General features: G+C 47.2%; 1 pseudogene; it reads left to right on the top strand.

The window, feature by feature from the left end:
- The first annotated feature begins 3,556 nt into the window (after window positions 1-3,556).
- LOC148903334 (receptor activity-modifying protein 1-like) lies at window positions 3,557-16,905 on the top strand (annotated as a pseudogene).
- The last annotated feature ends 851 nt before the right edge of the window (window positions 16,906-17,756 follow it).

The following is a 17,756-nucleotide window of genomic DNA, read 5'->3' on the forward strand; positions in this document are numbered from 1 at the left end:
GCCCCCGAATCCACTAACGCCCATATAGCTTGGGAGTTGGATGGGCCAAATAATTAGCCGTCCAACTGCAAGCACGTGACGGGCGCCGTCCTCAACACCTCCGACGGCCGCTGTAAGTCTTAGGCGGGGGCCCTTGAGTGCGACGACCTCCGGGGTTGGCACGATCGCCCCTGCTCCCCACCTGCATTGGCTCGGGGAACTCCTCCTGGCGTCGTGCCTGCTCGTCGCCGTCGGGTGTGGTCGTCCGCTGCGTGCTTCCGGGTTCGCTGGGCCGCTGGGTGCCTTGCTCCCGCTGCCTCTCCCGAAGGCGATGGACCGGGCAGATGACTACATCGATCATCTTGCTGAGGGTGGTGCCAGCGTCGCGGTTGGTCAACTCATCTTTGAGAGCGGCGCTCAGTCCGCGACGAAACACTCCTCTCAGCGCTTGATCGTTGTAGCCACCCCGGGCAGCCAGGATACCGAAGGCGATGGAGTGCTCAGCAGCCGAACGCCTCGACGTCTCGAACTCCTGTAGGCGTCGAGCCAGCGAGGACGCGATGTAGCGGTTCTCTGTGATAGCTTGCGCCGGCTGGCTCTGCCTGATGGGCTAAGGCGGATATGAATTTGTATCCACCGGCAAGATCCATCGTTGGCTGGTTTATTATGTCACGTCCACTTGAGGAGTGGTGAAAGGACTCGAGGGACGAAGGAAAGAAGCAAGGGGTTGGATCCGAAACACACGGTGGAGACGGAAAGTTCCAGAAAGGTTTTTACTGAGACACGCAGGGCAAACAGGAAATCAGGCAACCGGTAGTAGACCAGCGGAACAAACCTGGGTACTCCTGGGTGACAGAGAAACTACGGAGAATACACCGGCGCGGGCCGAGCGGGAATGGGTGGCTTTTATAGCCAGAAAGGAATGAGAAACAGGTGAGTGAGTCCGGAGAGCAGGGAAGGGAGGGGCACGCTCCTGGCGCTGAGGAGGATGTGACAGGAAGGGAGGGCCGCGCTCTTGGCGCTGAGGAGGATGTGACAAATACATTATCTAAAAAAAATGGACAAATGTTATATATTATTATTGTTAATAATAATGTATCAATAATTTATACCACAATGTGCCAGTAAATACAACTGTTCAGTAAATATTTCAGAGTATTAACTTAAAGGACAACCGACGTCTCAGGACAAGTTATGTCCATAATTTATAAAATGGCTTCAAATGACTTCTACTGAGCGTATTTTACAAAGATTCCACCGCATATATACATTGTAGCAGTCCTTCCATCACGTCATTGCTTGTTTGGTCTGAAAACCTCGTGTTGCGCCAGAAGATGGCGCCCAAGCTCCATATAAGGAATTTATCAGCCTGTGGAAACGCAATACACTGTCACGTCTACAAGAGGTCGCCATTTTCCTCTGCCTCTATTTGGGTGAGACATTTACCCCCAATGTCTTGGCGTGACGTCACGAGCTGGGGGCGAGACTTTCTGAAAATGTCCAATTCGCAGCTCAATTTTTTGCAGATGTTGGACACTAGAAGTCATTTTTATTGGTGTTTTGCATTTGACTAAAAATATCATACTGCGTGTTTTGGGTATTTTAGATGCTATAAAACGTTTTTTTGATGTCAGTTAGGAAACAAAAAAGTGACGTCGGTTGTCCTTTAATATAAGCAGAAAGCCATATCTTTGTCGACTTGCAAAAGAGGCAAAAAAGAAAGAAAACGATGGAATCAAATCGAATCACTAGTCCACAAGAAAATATTACAAATCATTTTCCCAATTTCTTTTTATTTGAACATTTGAGTATTTAATGAAGGATTACTGTCATGCATTGATGCCTCAAGCATTCCTAAAATGTCCATGTGGGATCAATGCAACACGATAGAAACCGTGTGTATACAATGAAAATAAAACAAGGTTTAGAAGTCAGTAAATGATGGTGTGAGAAAAGGTGTAAACATGTCCTTTTATCTGCTCCCATCTAGCGGATGTTGGGAGAAATGCGTAACCTTTGCTTCATACTTATCACGAACACAAGTGGTTGCTGGAATATCAATTGAAAACATGCACTGAACTCTACTGTCATCTGGAGCAGTTTCGGGAACTTCGTTGAACATTCTAAATACACAAGTGAAATCTCATGGAACACACCCGAACAAAAATCTAACAAACGTTTAGAAATATAAACCACAAAGACGGATAAATGTATGTAATTGATGTGAAATGGAACACGAAACAACAGTCACAGTTAAATGAATGACGTTTCGATAAACGGATGCATTTCACCCTCTGTCATTTATTGGAAGCATATTTCATTATTCTGAATTATTCCTGATGGGCCAAATTTTTAAACATGGTTACACTGTAACCGTTTGCAAGAAGCGGGTGGTGGACCCCAAAAAAGCAGGGACGGGGGAGGAGCAGGGTGTATTTGACAAATTATTTTAAAAGTAATCAGAACAAAAAGGTCCAAAGTAGCAAACAAAATCGAGAGTAAAACACGACAAGATCAAGCAAACCTGACAGGTTGAAACAAACAATGGCTCAACACTGAATGGTTGTGCCGGGAGTCCTTTCAATTGCCTCTGATTAAAATAACCAACAATTGTGCAGCTGCAGGCGGGTCCCTACATTGCCACCTTTTGGACGCAAACTGAAACGTGACATACACTCTTTACAAAAAAAGCAGCTGATCAATATGATGTTATTAAATGCAACCCCGAAACAAAGTAAAACAGATTGAATTAAACCATTTTTTGTGCATAGTGTGGTACTATAATACATTTTAGACAAAATATGGGAACTGGAATAAGTGCAATGATATATTTCTTTTTCTAACAATGTCCAAAGTCCACGAGTCACAGATTCATGCGCATGCGTCTGCCGCCTGGGGATTTCCCATTGCGTCATTCCGATCACACGTGAACAAAGCGAAAGTTGGGACGATACGAGGGATTGATACAAAGAAAGGTGTGAAATATTCGTGTTGTGTTGCTTGCAAAAAAGACTTGAAAGTATCTGCCTCCGGTTTCTATGATTTAAAGATGCATTTTGATACAAAGAGTCAAGCCAAAAACGTAGAAGTCTGGAAAACATATCGATCATACAATAGCATATAATAGAGATCACTGTCGTAATTACGCAACACTTGTAATTTCATCATTTATTAAGAATGTGTACAGAATGTAATAACGAAACACATGTACAATGTAACATGTTAAACGTCTGTGTAAGCTCTCAGTCGTACAGGAGTGGTCCATCGATGAAAAAAGGGAGTAGTCCTCAACTCCCCCGAACCTGACAGCAGGGACCTATCATAGCAGAGTCCGGCACCGCCATATATGGACAGTAGGGATATATATATAGGGCCTAAACTACCAGTAAGACTTTAGTTTGTTGACGAAGTTTCTTGGATAAGAAGCGAAACGTCCGACACCTTCAAAGACGTACAGATGATGGCTGAAGAAACCTTTTCATCGATAACTTGTTAAACTACATAAACATGTTTGAAAAAAATATTGTGTACGATTATTTTGTATTTTGTAAGGGAAAATAGGACAGTTTGTAAGGGCATGGAGCCGTGGAGGTTGACAGGTATGCAACCCACGCTGGTCCGTGGAGAACACCACACAGGGAGACCACATTGTTCCTGAAAGCAGTTTGTGCCGTGTTGTTCGTCACCAGTGAGTCGTTGTTATTTTAATTCATTTAAATACACATACATCTACTGTGTATGCAAAGTGAAAAGTGGCTGTGCTATTGATAATGAGCGAGTCCTGAGCCTGACAGCAGGTGGCAGGAGCGAGCAGCGTAACCCTCCCTCCTGCATCACAGGTGTGACATTCTGACTGAAAAAGCGTCCATGACAACTGTTATCTTACCTAGCATCCTGCAGTACTGGATATGCAAAATATTGTTGAAACCCTGTCGCATTTATCCTTGTTTGGTCTGTCATAACGTAACGTTTGGTCTAGCAGTGATGGAAAAGTTACAGTTGTTATTCTCATTTTTTGGGGGGTGGGACGTAGGGTGAGGGGTACTTACTAGCTGCAGAAAATCTCACTTTTATTACCTGTCTTGCAGACTTTTTAAACTGTCCCTGCAGGCTTAGCAAACACTATCAGCAACCAATCCGGTTTAGAAACAGGATCTTTCTGCATGCTACTGAGAGTGTCAGAGCCCTAATGTTGCCCAAGATGAAATGATGTTTCAGTGATGCAGAAAACCACAAAGGTGTGTCATCACGGTCAGAGTGACAGCAAGTCGGACTCATCCTTATTTTACTTCGCGTTCTGCAGCATGTGTCTCTGGCTGCGACAGAGCACTCTATGAGAGGGCCATCAATTACATCTGCCTGGCTAAGTTCAAGTCGGACATGGGGCCAGTGGACCAACGTCTGTGGTGCAGCTGGCCAGACACCACACAGTGAGTTCAACTCACGAGACACACCGAGTTATCACTGTAAAAAAAAGTGTTAAAGCTAGTGTTAGGTTAAAATATTACGGGCTATTGTTAGCATTAACAGTTACATTTAATCTTTTGACAATGTTGAACAGAATTACATATTTACCTTATTGTGCAACGTTGTAACCTAACAATTGGCATGTTCCTTGTGAGAGAGATCACCAAAGAAGCCGGCAAGTTACTCACAGATGATTTATTCCTAACAAATTCATCTAATGCAGAATTCTGGGTCTCAGCTCCCTGACACAGAAAATATTTGTGTGCCCCAAATCAGTTAGAGAGATGAAAGACAAAGACTTCGACTGAGGAGCCCAGATTTAAAGGTGTACCACATGAATATTCAAATTTGGCTCAAACAAAGAAATCAGCAGTCGATTGGATCCCTCTCCTGTGATGTCATCATCCTTTTGGTGGGATGTTGTGGAGACGTCTCGAGTTGCTCCTGCCAGGTCAGTGTTTGGTCAGGTCGTAACCTTAATCTCCTTTGTGCAGCGTTGGCCAAGTCGTAACTTTTCTACTTCCTTGGGTGATTGAGGACCAGCTGACCCCTTGATCCCCTAGTGCCTACAAAAACAGAACTCCGACACACATTCCACATCTGTTCCTTCACCTATCCACTGAAAACAAAGCACCATTTATACTGATTAACTCACTATTTTAATGTTCATCAATGTTCAATGTTTAAAATGGCTAACTAAATGTATTTATTTCCTTCATTCCCTCTCTTGACCTCAAAAAAGAGGCTAAAGGGTTTGATGTTTCTCTTTATTTGTAAGTAGGTTCGTTGTCAGATCTCCCAGGCAGGTGATGCGCAGAGCTTGATTGCGGCGTGGAGTCGAGCAAGTCGTGCTGTGAGACTCCGTGCGATGCTGAGCAGGTCTCTGCGAGCTGTGTCTCTTTAAGGCTGTGAGTCCGAGATGAGTCTGAGATGATTCTGCCCAATCTCTCTGTCCCGCGACAGCTCCTTTTATACAATTTTCAAGCGTGTGCTATGCATCAGGGTGAGACGCACATCAAGGAGATCAAGGAATTGAAAGACATGAAAGGGTTGAAAGGCGCACTTCAAAATCATACACACGCACTTCAAAATCATACACACGTGTGGGCCACCACTATAATTGCCTAAATAGTAAACTATTCTAACCAAATAAGTGGGTGAAGTAAAGACATAACAAAAGTAAAAATGGGTAAGACAACCAAATTAAGAAATGTGACCAAAGTGAAAAGACAAAATAGCAAAAATGTGATAAAATACAAATTATGAGGCATGCCAACATTAAAAAGAAAATATAACAAAAAATGATAAGAGCAACACATGAAATATGACGACATTCCATTTCCCTCATGGCCCGTTTCTGGGACCACACTCATGTTATATCCTCTCAACCAACGCAACATCAACACGTCCATCTGACTCCATGACTTCCTTTTATGACAGTATCACACACTGGCCTCCAGGTGGGAGTAGGCCACTTGTTGTTTCAATCAATCGAAGAGTGAGGGTCATCTTTTTCCTCAAAGTCCAAATTCCGTCAAAATCCTTAGTCAATCGTCCACCAGGTGCTGCATTGTTGGGAAACTACAAAACCACAGTTACAGACATTAACAGGGACACAACAGCACAGACACCTGATGAATTCTTGGGCAAGCGGTAATATCGTTCATCATCACCACAACAGGCACACATCTGCACGAGACAAGGGAGAATCAACCGGCGATAACAAAATGGTCGTGCACCAATCATGTGTTACATTTCCGACTTCATTGCCCACCCCTTGTAATTTCAAACATGTAAAATTTTGTGTGGCCACTACCTTATCGAAAATTGGCTTGCTCTTGTCTGGTGTGGCTAGAGGAAAAAATAACATCATAAACCATTGCCTTTTAACAGCCAGACCATCTCTGGCCTGTGTCCAATTAAGCAGTTGTACTTCCAAATCCATATTTTTAACTTTGCATTGAGCAAAATTCGTTCTACCTGTGTCATCTGCATTGGTCTGGTGATATGTCCCTTGACTCGTACATTACCTCATTCTTGCACATGTCTTTCATACACTTCAAAGTCCTGTCTGGTCAGGTCAGTCCAAAGTCACCCATTCTGCACAGTTCAACAACAAAGGTCCCACAGACAAAACACAAAACAAAACGAACAAACATAATTTCTATTCATAAAAAACATTGTATCGGGCAGGGCGAATGTACAGCCTCCCTCTCTGGCCCGGTCACTAGACCGGCCAATCAAGGACATATCTTCTGTCAATCTGAAAGAAACTGGTTAGCGCGGAAGTCTTATATCATCCAATTTCTAACTGCGCTAGACTCTCTGACTGTCGGGTGTGCCTATTTAACCGTCCCGCCAATTACACAATTACCGACTCGTATGCCGAGAAATCCCTCTAATATGTGCACAGCACCTAAAAACAATAACCATAATAATAAAAATAATCACAATAAGTTACACTGCCTTAAGTCGTGACTATAAACCTCTTTTGAACCGACAAATGTCACCACTGTTTGCAAAAGACAGCCAGAAGAGTTTCGAACATGTGGCTATTTTAAGAAACACTCGTTTAACATTATCGCATCCCCAACATGTTGAATATGTTTTGTTTGATCAAGCCCAATTGCATTGGAATTCGACGTGGCTTATGTGTTGTTTTAATTCTATGTAAAAGGGGCCATTGAGCAGACCACAATTGGCACAAAAAACCATCAGCAAATTGAATGAGTACAAGGCCACGCAGTGTAAAAAAAAAGAACTAGTAATTGAAAGGAAAAATCTAGTTAACAAAATTAAATACTTAGTGTAATTCATTCATTACCACTTTCACACAATCAACATCCTCAGAGCACTTATGCCTTTGTGCTTTTGGTCAGACTTTCCAAATTAGACTTTTGCATGTTTCACAAATTTCCCAATGTGTGATGCAATTAAAAAAAGTTCTTATCTTGTCTTCTTAAAAATGTTTGAAGTCATCGTGCAAATTGAATAATTTCTCAACCACCATTCTGGCACCATCATCAAATTCAATATATATCGCATGTATGAATCATCTGTCCTTTGACTTCAGCGGAATAATTTTTTCAGGTCAAAAATTGTCAATACGCTTATTCACTATCAACGTTTTAGAAAATCTATAAAGTTATTTTTCATGAAAAGAGCTCATAGTTTCAACGGGTGAATTCCTATTAAGTAATCAATTATTAGTGAATCTAGCAACATCTGCTTTGCCAATTTCCCTATTGTGGGACTACTAAAAGCTTTCCAATTTTGATTTAACAATTTCATCCAATTCGAGATAAATGTTCCTGTCATTCAATCAAATTTTCATTCCTATTTCATTTACTTTCTATTATATATTTTTCAATTGACCTGTATTGAGTAAATTGGTCGTCCTCAACACACAGTGAAATGTGGTGGGAGCCACAGAATTGCTTCTGTGTTAAACCTCTCTTTGAAATTCTGTGGTGATAAAAACCCTGATAACAGGTGTCGTAAATAACTCTGGCTTCTTTCAAATGGCTTAATCAAGCCGTATACAAAACACATTTTAGCTCAATCTAAACGTCAATAATCCTATAATTTTATAAATTCACTCTATCACTCTGTCATCTCATACAATTTCTATTTCATTCATTCATCTTCCATGCCCATTTGTCCTCACGAGAGTCATAAGGGGTGCTGGAGCCCATCCCAGCCGACTTCGGGCACTCACTCAGCAGGGGGCCCTTGGAAGAGGACACTGGCACACAGTGTGTCACATACTCATACTCATCATAATCATTCGGCAGTCATCATCACAATTACATATACTTCCATTTTAACCTTGCGGGTAACTATTTTATATAGATTCTTATTCTCTAAGGTGGTCAGCAAAATCAAATTATAACATTTTATTATTTACATCTCCTTAATTGTCTTATCAATAAGAGGACAATAGTTCTTTGGGAACTTCACATCCAAATTTGTTCATGTGTTATCGGACATAACTCTTTCAACTATGATTATCAATCTGAATCCTTATTTAGCAATGCTTCCAAAAGAGGTCGTGCAACTCTACACAGACACTGATATATTCCTCTCACTGTTATTTCACACATTCTCTCTCAACAAATCAGCGCCCACAGACACACACAAGCGCACATTTTCATTCCATTTTGTATTCGCCTGAAGTCGGATCACAAAATTATTTGCCCCGATCGCAGACAAAAATATTGGAATCCTGACTTCAAGATGTTCAATTCTTTTAGTGAAAACACTTGATCCAATCTAACAAAAAATACTTTACTTTTGTGCCTTCAAATTCACTCCAGTTCAGCCTCTGTTTATTCATTTATTTGTTGGCTTATTTATCTGTTCATTCAGTCATCTGTCTATTAATTTATTTATTTATTCATTTATTTTACTCACCTTGTCATCACTTACCAGTTGATGTGTCTTGAATTTGTCTTCTGTCATTCTCACACCCTTTCCAGTTCACTCATCATCATTAGAAGTCCAAGATGGCGCCCGAGTAGGCAGCCTCAGCAAGTGCTCTCATGAGCCTTGCTTTTTTTGGTTGTTTTTGTCTTGTTTTGTGTTTTCTTTTGTCACTTTGTGTTGTTGTGCATCGTGGGGAACGGATACAGATTGTTTTTCAGCATTTTTGACCACGACATTCATCAAGGAGGAGACTGTGCTGAGCGGTTGCGCCTTTTCGGCAGCATATGCCAGTACTATTTTTGAATGGGAGGAATGTCGGTGCCATTCGACTGCCATCGCTGGACACCAAAGGGGCCATTGTGCTTTTTTGCGCCTGTAATGGGCAGCATCTTCACAGCCCTGCTTTGTTTAGTGGAAAGGTCAGTGCTGTTGGACAGTCTGCGGCTGGATGGATGCATGGCTTGAGGAACCCGCGATAAGAAGAAAGGAGCGTCAGCGCAGAGCGCTGATGCGTATGTGGAACTGTTGCGGCTTGGAATTGAAGCAGATTTATGTGGAACAGGAGATGTGAGACAATCTCTTTTCGTCAATGGATGCTACAGCTGCGTGTTTGCTTTCAACATTTAGCTTGTAGTCGACGTGCACATTCCACCATGATGGCCCTGATCGACTGGTGGAAAGACGCTTTGATCCTCTCCTCTTTCATCTAGAACTGCTTCATGTCATCACAAAGAGGGTACAGCAAGTCCTGAAGAATGAATGTCTCTCTGTGTCTTTGTTTTGTCATATTGTCTCTATGCCGTCATATTATTTGTTATTTAGGTTTTTTTTTGTTCTTTTGACTTCAAGACGGCGCCCCGAGAGTGGCTGCCTTTCCAGCAGCTCATGTATTTTGTTTTTCTACTTTCATTCCTTTCATCACTTTGCTGCTGTGAAATGTAAATTTCTCCACTGTGAGACTAATAAAGGCATATCCAATCCAATCCAATCCAATCAATCTGTCAAAAACTAGTCTCTTGTTCCCTAAGCCATACCTATCCTCAACATTTATCACTTTCTTTTTCCCGCTTGTCATATCAATCACATACTTCAGCATCTGTTCCTGCTGCATCAAACGTGTCAACTTCCACTTTCACTCTCTCTGTACCTTGACCATGCCGTGACTCTCGGCCACTTTTCCAATTTCAACTTTTACATTAGAACATACCTGTACCCGCTTTATGACTTTCAATCTCCACATGCTCTTTTAACTTACAATTTTCCTCCAATAAATGTGACTATGAGACATTGGAGACGCTTTGGCGTTTCTGTCATACTGTCTTAATGGCTGAGGTGCGTCTACTTGAGGTGGGGGTGTCATGGTCGAGCCACTTTGATCCTTTCACACTGTAATCTTTCTGTCTCCCAGCGTCACCACAGGTGCCACAATGTCATCCTGTTGACTTTTCACAATCATCTCTTGATATGCAGGAGGTCTACTGTGTCACATCTCGTTGCCATCCTGGGCGCGCCCCGCCCCTCCTGTCACCTCCTCCGCCACTCCCGGGAGACGGCCCCTCCAATCATCAGTCACCTGGGTTCCCACAGCTGATTGTCATTCACTGATTGTGCCTTCTGTCTATATCTGCCTATCGCTCACTACCGTCTCCGTCGGAGTATTTTTGGATGTTGCCGTTACCACTACCGTGTTGCCAGGTCTGCTATTATTTAGTTATCTTCCTCCACTCTTCCCTGTTTGTTATTTTTGATGCATGTTTCAGTAAAGACTCTTGCTCCTTCCAAGCCTGTCACGTCGTGTATTTCGGGTCCTTCCCTTTCGCCAAACCCCGTCGCTCGAGTCCTGCTTTTTTGCACTCGAGCGTCGTCACACAATACTCCGACCACCCATGGACCCCGCCGGCGATGACAGGTACTTTGCCGCCCTTGTTCAAGAGGCGAAGCGTTCGAACCAGCTGGCCCAGGCGATCAAGGAAATGCGCTACGTTACTTCCTCGCTGGCTCAACGCCTCAAGGAGATGGAAACATGCATCGCCACCCTCACTGTCCCTTCCTCCCCGCCCGTGGGCAGGCGCAATCCACCGCTACCCCGAAACCGGGCGCTGCGCTCAATTCCTCATGCAGTGTGCGCTCGTGTTTGAACAACATCCTGACGCCTACGTTAGCGATGAGGCTAAGGTAGCCTTCATCACCAGCCTGCTCGCGGGTGAAGCCGAAACATGGGTGCTGGCTGTACGAGAGTCCCGACCGGAGCTGTGCGCCTCGTATCAGGACTTCGTGGCCGAGATACGCCGGGTGTTTCACCATCCGGTGACGGAGGTCGAGGCGGAAGGGAGAATCCTCGACTGCGTCCAAGGGGCCCGTTCGGCCGCGGAATACTCCGTCGTTTTCCGGATCCAGGCCACTGGCAGCGGCTACGGCGACCGAGCGTTGAGGGGGGTGTTTCGTCGCGGCTTGAATTCCGGCCTAAAGGACGAGTTGGCTACCCGCGACGCCAGCACCACCTTAGACGACCTCGTCGAGATAGTCATCGGCTTGGATCATCGTCTCCGAGAGCGGCGAAAGGAGCTGAGCGACCGACGGCCCGAGGAACCCCGAAGCCGACCTTGGTCGACCACACCCGGCAGCGACCGCGCGCAGCCCCAGGAGGGATTCCCCGAACCTATGGTGATAGGGGGGGAGACGACCGCGCCAACCCGAGGGCTCGTCGCACCCGAGGCCCCCAACCAAGGACAGACGGCCCATGTAAGTCCCCACCGAAACGGCGTCCGTTGGGGGCTAAGTCCACGACACCTGTCACGCTGTTGGAGCTGGAAAGCGAACTATTTGGCCCCTCCAGCTCCCAAACCGTGCGGGCGCTAGTTGACTCGGGGGCCGACGGGTGCATCATCGACCCCCAATTGGCCGACTTATTGGGCTGCCAACTCATCGATCTCCTTCTCCCTAAGGAGATCGACGACCTCGACGGCCGACTGTTAGCCCGGGTCACCCACCTCACGGCCCCACTTTAGCTCCGAGTGGCGGGAAACCACGTGGAGCACCGCCAATTTTTTGTTATGCCCTCCCGGAACGCGCCATTGGTTTTGGGTCTCCCCTGGCTCAAGGCCCATGACCCGTCCATTTCTTGGGAGGGCCCCACCGTTCAGGGCTGGAGCCCCTACTGCTACGCCAACTGCCTGCGGTCGGGCGAAACCCCTCCCGCGGTGGCCCGCCTGAGGCTATCTGCCTCAAGGGCATGCCACAGTGCTACCACGATCTGCGGGAGGTGTTCAGCAAAGACAACGCCCAATCCCTGCCGCCCCACCGACCGTATGACTGTGCTATTGACTTGCTGCCAGGGGCTCCATTACCGGACTCCAGACTTTACCACATTTCACAACCGGAACGGGAAGCCCTGAGCACTTACATCGACTCCTCTCTAGCGGCGGGACTCATTCGCCCGTCGCGTTCTCCGCTGGGCGCAGGGTTTTTCTTTATCGATAAGAAGGACGGATCCCTGCGCCCATGCGTTGACTACCGGGGCCTGAACGACATCACCATCCGGAACAAATACCCTCTCCCCCTCATGGATTCGGCCTTCGCGCCCCTTCAGTCCGCCACCATTTTTTCAAAATTAGGTCTTCGTAGCGCTTACCATTTGGTCCGTATCCGTGAGGGGGATGAATGGAAAACAGCATTCAAGACACCTTTAGGGCACTTTGAGTACCTGGTGATGCCGTTTGGGCTCACGAACGCGCCCGCCGTTTTTCAAAATTTGATAAATGATGTGCTCAGGGACTTCCTCAATGTTTTTGTTTTCGTGTACCTTGATGACATTCTTATTTTTTCTCGCTCTGCAGAGGAGCACCGGCAACACGTCCGACGGGTCCTGGCGCGGCTCCTGCAAAACCGGCTCTACGTGAAGGCAGAGAAGTGTGACTTCCATGTCCGCTCTCTGTCTTTCCTAGGGTTCGTCGTGGAGCAGGGGCAGCTCAGGGCCGACCCCGCCAAAACCAAAGCGGTGGTGGAATGGCCGATCCCAAAGACGCGCAAGCAGCTTCAGCGGTTTTTGGGGTTTGCCAACTTCTACCGCTGCTTCATTCGCGGGTATAGTCAGAAGGCACTCCCCCTCACTAACCTCACGTCCACCAAGCTCCCTTTCAGGTGAACTCCCGATGCTGAGGGGGCATTCAACCGCCTTCACCAAGCCCCCCGTCCTGCGTCATCCCGACCCGGACCTTCCGTTTTCGGTCGAGGTGGACGCATCCGAGTCCGGAGTAGGGGCCGTCCTGTCCCAGCGCTCTCCCAGCAACCAGAAGCTACGCCCATGCGCCTTCTTCTCCCGCCGGCTCAGCCCCGCCGAGGCCAATTATGACGTCGGCAACCGGGAACTGCTGGCGGTCGTCCTGGCCCTGCAGGAATGGAGACACTGGCTTGAGGGAGCTAAACACCCCTTCACCATCTACACGGATCACAAAAACCTGGCGGCCATCCGGTCGGCCAAGAGACTTAACTCACGGCAGGCCCGATGGTCACTCTTCCTCACCCGTTTCGACTTTTCTCTCACCTACTGCCCAGGGTAACAGAACACCAAGCCCGACGCCCTATCCCGTATCCATGAGCCGGCAGAAAGGGAGGAGACCACCGCCAACATCCTGCCGGTCCAGCGCATCCTGGGCGCCCTGAGGTGGGATGTTGAGAGAAAAGTCCAGCAAGCCCAGGGAAATACCACCATCCCCAGGGGCTGTCCCAAGGATCGCCTGTTCGCCCCCCCCCCCCTCTACGCACTGAGGTGCCCATCTGGGGGCACACATCTAAGACAGCCTGCCACCCGGGGGTCAACAGGACGATCCAACTCATCGCCCAACGGTTCTGGTGATCGGGGTTCAGGAGGGACATCACCCTCTTCGTGAAGGCTTGCCCGACCTGCGCCCGTGGGGAAGCCTCCCACCAGCCCCCGGCAGGACTCCTCCAGCCCCTACCGGTTCCGTCCAGACCCTGGTCCCACATCTCCGTCGACTTCGTGACAGGCCTCCCCCCTCCCGTGGCAAGACGGTCGTCCTCACCGTAGTGGACCGATTCTCCAAGTCGGCCCACTTCGTCCCGTTAACCAGGTTGCCGTCCGCCACCGAGACGGCTCAACTCCTGGTTAACCATGTCGTCCATCTCCACGGGATTCCGACGAACATCGTGTCGGACCGGGGACCGCAGTTCGTGTCCAAGGTATGGAAGCGTTTCTGTCGGTACCTCGGGGCATCGGCGAGCCTGCCGTCTGGTTACCACCCCCAGACCAACGGACAGACGGAGAGGAAGAACCAGGACCTGGAGGCGGCCCTCCGGTGCGTGTGCATCCACAACCCGGCGTCGTGGGCCCTACACCTACCCTGGGTGGAGTACGCCCACAACTCTTTGGTCTCCGCAGCCACAGGTCGGTCCCCATTCATGTCCGCCTGTGGCTATCAGCCGCCCTTGTTTCCCACACAGGAGGGCCAGGTGGAGGTCCCGTCTATCGATGGAAGGAAACCAGGGACGCCCTGTTACGCACCGCATCCCGGAACCGGCGGGTGGCAGACCGTCATCGGCGACAAGCACCCAGCTACCGGGTCGGGCAGGAGGTCTGGCTATCCACGAAGGACCTTCGGCTAGCAGGGTCCTCGGCCAAGCTGGGCCCACGCTTCACGGGTCCCTTCCCCATTGAGGCCATCCTCAGCCCGGTCTCGGTGAGGCTCCGGCTACCACCCACCATGCGGATCCACCCTGTCTTTCATGTTTCCCTCCTCAAGCCAGTGGAGACCAGCTCCTTAGCCCCCACGCCCCCCCCCACCTCCCCCCGGATGTTGGACGACGGACCAGTCTACACCGTGCGGGAGATACTGGACTCCAGGCGCATGGGCAGAGGAGTGCAGTACCTGGTCGACTGGGAGGGCTATGGACCTGAGGAACGTCAATGGGTCCCACGTTCCTGGATCCTCCACCCATCTCTCACCCGGGCGTTCCATGCGGCTTACCCATCCAAACCTGGTGGGCCGCCAAGAGGTGTCCATTGAGGGGGGGGGCACTGTCACATCTCGTTGCCATCCTGGGCGCGCCCCGCCCCTCCTGTCACCTCCTCCGCCACTCCCGGGAGACGGCCCCTCCAATCATCAGTCACCTGGGTTCCCACAGCTGATTGTCATTCACTGATTGTGCCTTCTGTCTATATCTGCCTGTCGCTCACTACCGTCTCTGTCGGAGTATTTTTGGATGTTGCCGTTACCACTACCGTGTTGCCAGGTCTGCTATTATTTAGTTATCTTCCTCTACTCTTCCCTGTTTGTTATTTTTGATGCATGTTTCAGTAAAGACTCTTGCTCCTTCCAAGCCTGTCACGTCGTGTATTTCGGGTCCTTCCCTTTCGCCAAACCCCGTCGCTCGAGTCCTGCCTTTTTGCACTCGAGCGTCGTCACATACTGTCTCTCATCTGCGCCAGTTGGTGTCATCTTATCTAACTGGGAATCAGTCCCAGCATACATATTAGCATGATTGGTCATTCTAAACATTTTTGGGGGGCTCTTGCTTCTTTAATGAGCGAGTCCTGAGCCTAACAGCAGGTGACAGGAGCGAGCAGCGTTACCCTCCCTCCTGCATCACAGGTGTGAGTCTCTGACTGAAAAAGAGCCCAGTGCTGTCGGCGTGGCCTGGAGGTTGTGGGAGGGTGTGTTCATGATTACTGTTATCTTACATGGCATCCGGCAGTACTGGATATGCTAAATATTTATGAAACTGTCGCATTTATCCTCGTTTGGTGTGACGCCAGGAAGATCACATGAAAGCAAGAAGTGGACTTTGCATATTCATCCAAGGCATAACGTTTGGTCTAGCAGTGATGGAAAAGTTACAGTTGTTAATCTCATTTTTGGGGGGTGGGGGTTATTGCGGGGGGTACTTCCTAGCTGCAGAAAGTGTCACTTTTATTATCTCTCTTTGCAGACTTTTTAAACTCTCCCTGCAGGCTTAGCAAACACTATCATCAACCAATCCGGTTTAGAAACAGGCTCTTTCTGCATTCTACTGAGAGTGTCAGAGCCCTAATGTTGTCCAAAATGAAAATTATGTTTCAGTGATGCAGAAAAGGCTTTACAGCCCTTGACTTACAGTATATCCAAGAAAAAATAATTGATGATCGCGAGACAATTTTACATGTATTAGTTTTCTGGGGCACTGCGATTACTGCGATGCATTTCTGTTTCTTCTGCCCCCAAATATTTAGTGGCTATAATTAGATGTGTTATTACACATGGTTCTCTGGTGTCACCCTACCAGGCACCAACAGAGTGCACTACATTGCAAAATATAATAAAATGCAGTTTATGAGACATACTGTCTTTTGCGGAGGTATTTTTACACCACCTGGATCCCCACGACGGAGCCTTCAAAAACAACAACTTATATAAAGACAAATTGAAACAAACTAGCTAGTAGGGGGCACAAAGAAGCAGATCCACAAATTTCAACATGTCATTCCAATGTTTCAGCTGGAGTTTCATTGACATGGTCTATTATGAGCCATTTATGGGTCCCTGTCACCAGGCAGTACCATCAAGAACGAGGTCTTTAGTGCGGTATTCACAATATATTTTCATTGCAGGGTGTAAAGCAGTGGGTTGAGGTCATTGATCTGGATCAACACCAGTTGTTGCTGGGGGCCCCAATTAAAATCAGGGCCCTGTTGACAATTGCCCAAGTTTCCTGCCTCATTCTAGCATCTCTGCTATAGCCTATACTGATGTTTAGCTTCCATTTTCCTATGCTGTTTCTTGCAGCATTTACGAGGGGCTGACTAAATGCACCTACCAAGTGGCGGTGAGAATGGACTGCATATGGCTGGGTCACATGATCGATCGTTTCTTTGTGAGGATCCACCGTAATTAGTTCCGTGACTGCCGACTAACCGCCCGGCTTGTCCACGACCCGCAGGCCGCTGTGCTTGCTCCATTCGTTGGTGTGCCGATATTGGTCACCTTGCTCGTGACAGCTCTGGTAGTATGGAAAAGTCAACACACCGAGGGCATTCAATAGGGATAACCATAATTACTCGACAGTTTCTGGAACCTTCATATGGGTGGTACAGTTGAGCGTGCGGCAGTACAGTTTGAAATTTATTACGTGTATCAGCTACATACTGTACTGTCAGTGGTTCGTCACAATAAGAGCTCAAGACAGTGTAAGAATTACACTTTTTTCTTGTCTGCTTACCATTCAATTGACACTGTTGTGTATATGTGTGTGAGGAAATTCACGACTACATCAATGGAATACAACTATAGACCAGGGGTCCCCAAACCTTTTCCTGTGAGGGCCACATAACTTTTCCCTTCTGTGATGGGGGGGGTGGGGGGGGTGTAAGTTTGTAACAGTAAAAGTGTGACGATCGTAGGGGAGCTTAAATTGTTTTCCAGAAAGCCACACATAACCAAATAACCCTTTCCAGGTTCTTTACAGAAAAAAGTCAGGAAACAAATAACACTATTAATGAAATAAATAATAACTAAATAACCCTCTCTGAGTTCTTCACAGAAAAATAGGAAATACATAACATTAACTTTCTGTTGTGCTATGCACAATCTTAACAGATAAAAGTTCAGCTCAGTTGTCAGAGCAGAATCTCTCTGATACATATGAGCAGTCTATTCCAGTTCTTGTGTTCCTTCCTTATAATCCTTTTGTAGGTTCCAGTTGGCTTGTAGACACCGCTGTTTGCAGCTCTCTCTCATCAACTTCCCTGTGAAAACCACAAATGAAGCAGGTTGAGAAAGTGAACTAAGTGATACAGCACCTACACAGCACAATACATTTCACTACCAGTATGGGTGTAAAGATGGATTTTATCGCAGTAGATTTTATTATGATTATATTTGTTTATGCTCTGA

Source organism: Hippocampus bargibanti, linkage group LG01 (assembly GCF_051943395.1).
Source record: "Hippocampus bargibanti isolate YZ-2025 linkage group LG01, ASM5194339v1, whole genome shotgun sequence".
Taxonomy (NCBI): domain Eukaryota; kingdom Metazoa; phylum Chordata; class Actinopteri; order Syngnathiformes; family Syngnathidae; genus Hippocampus; species Hippocampus bargibanti.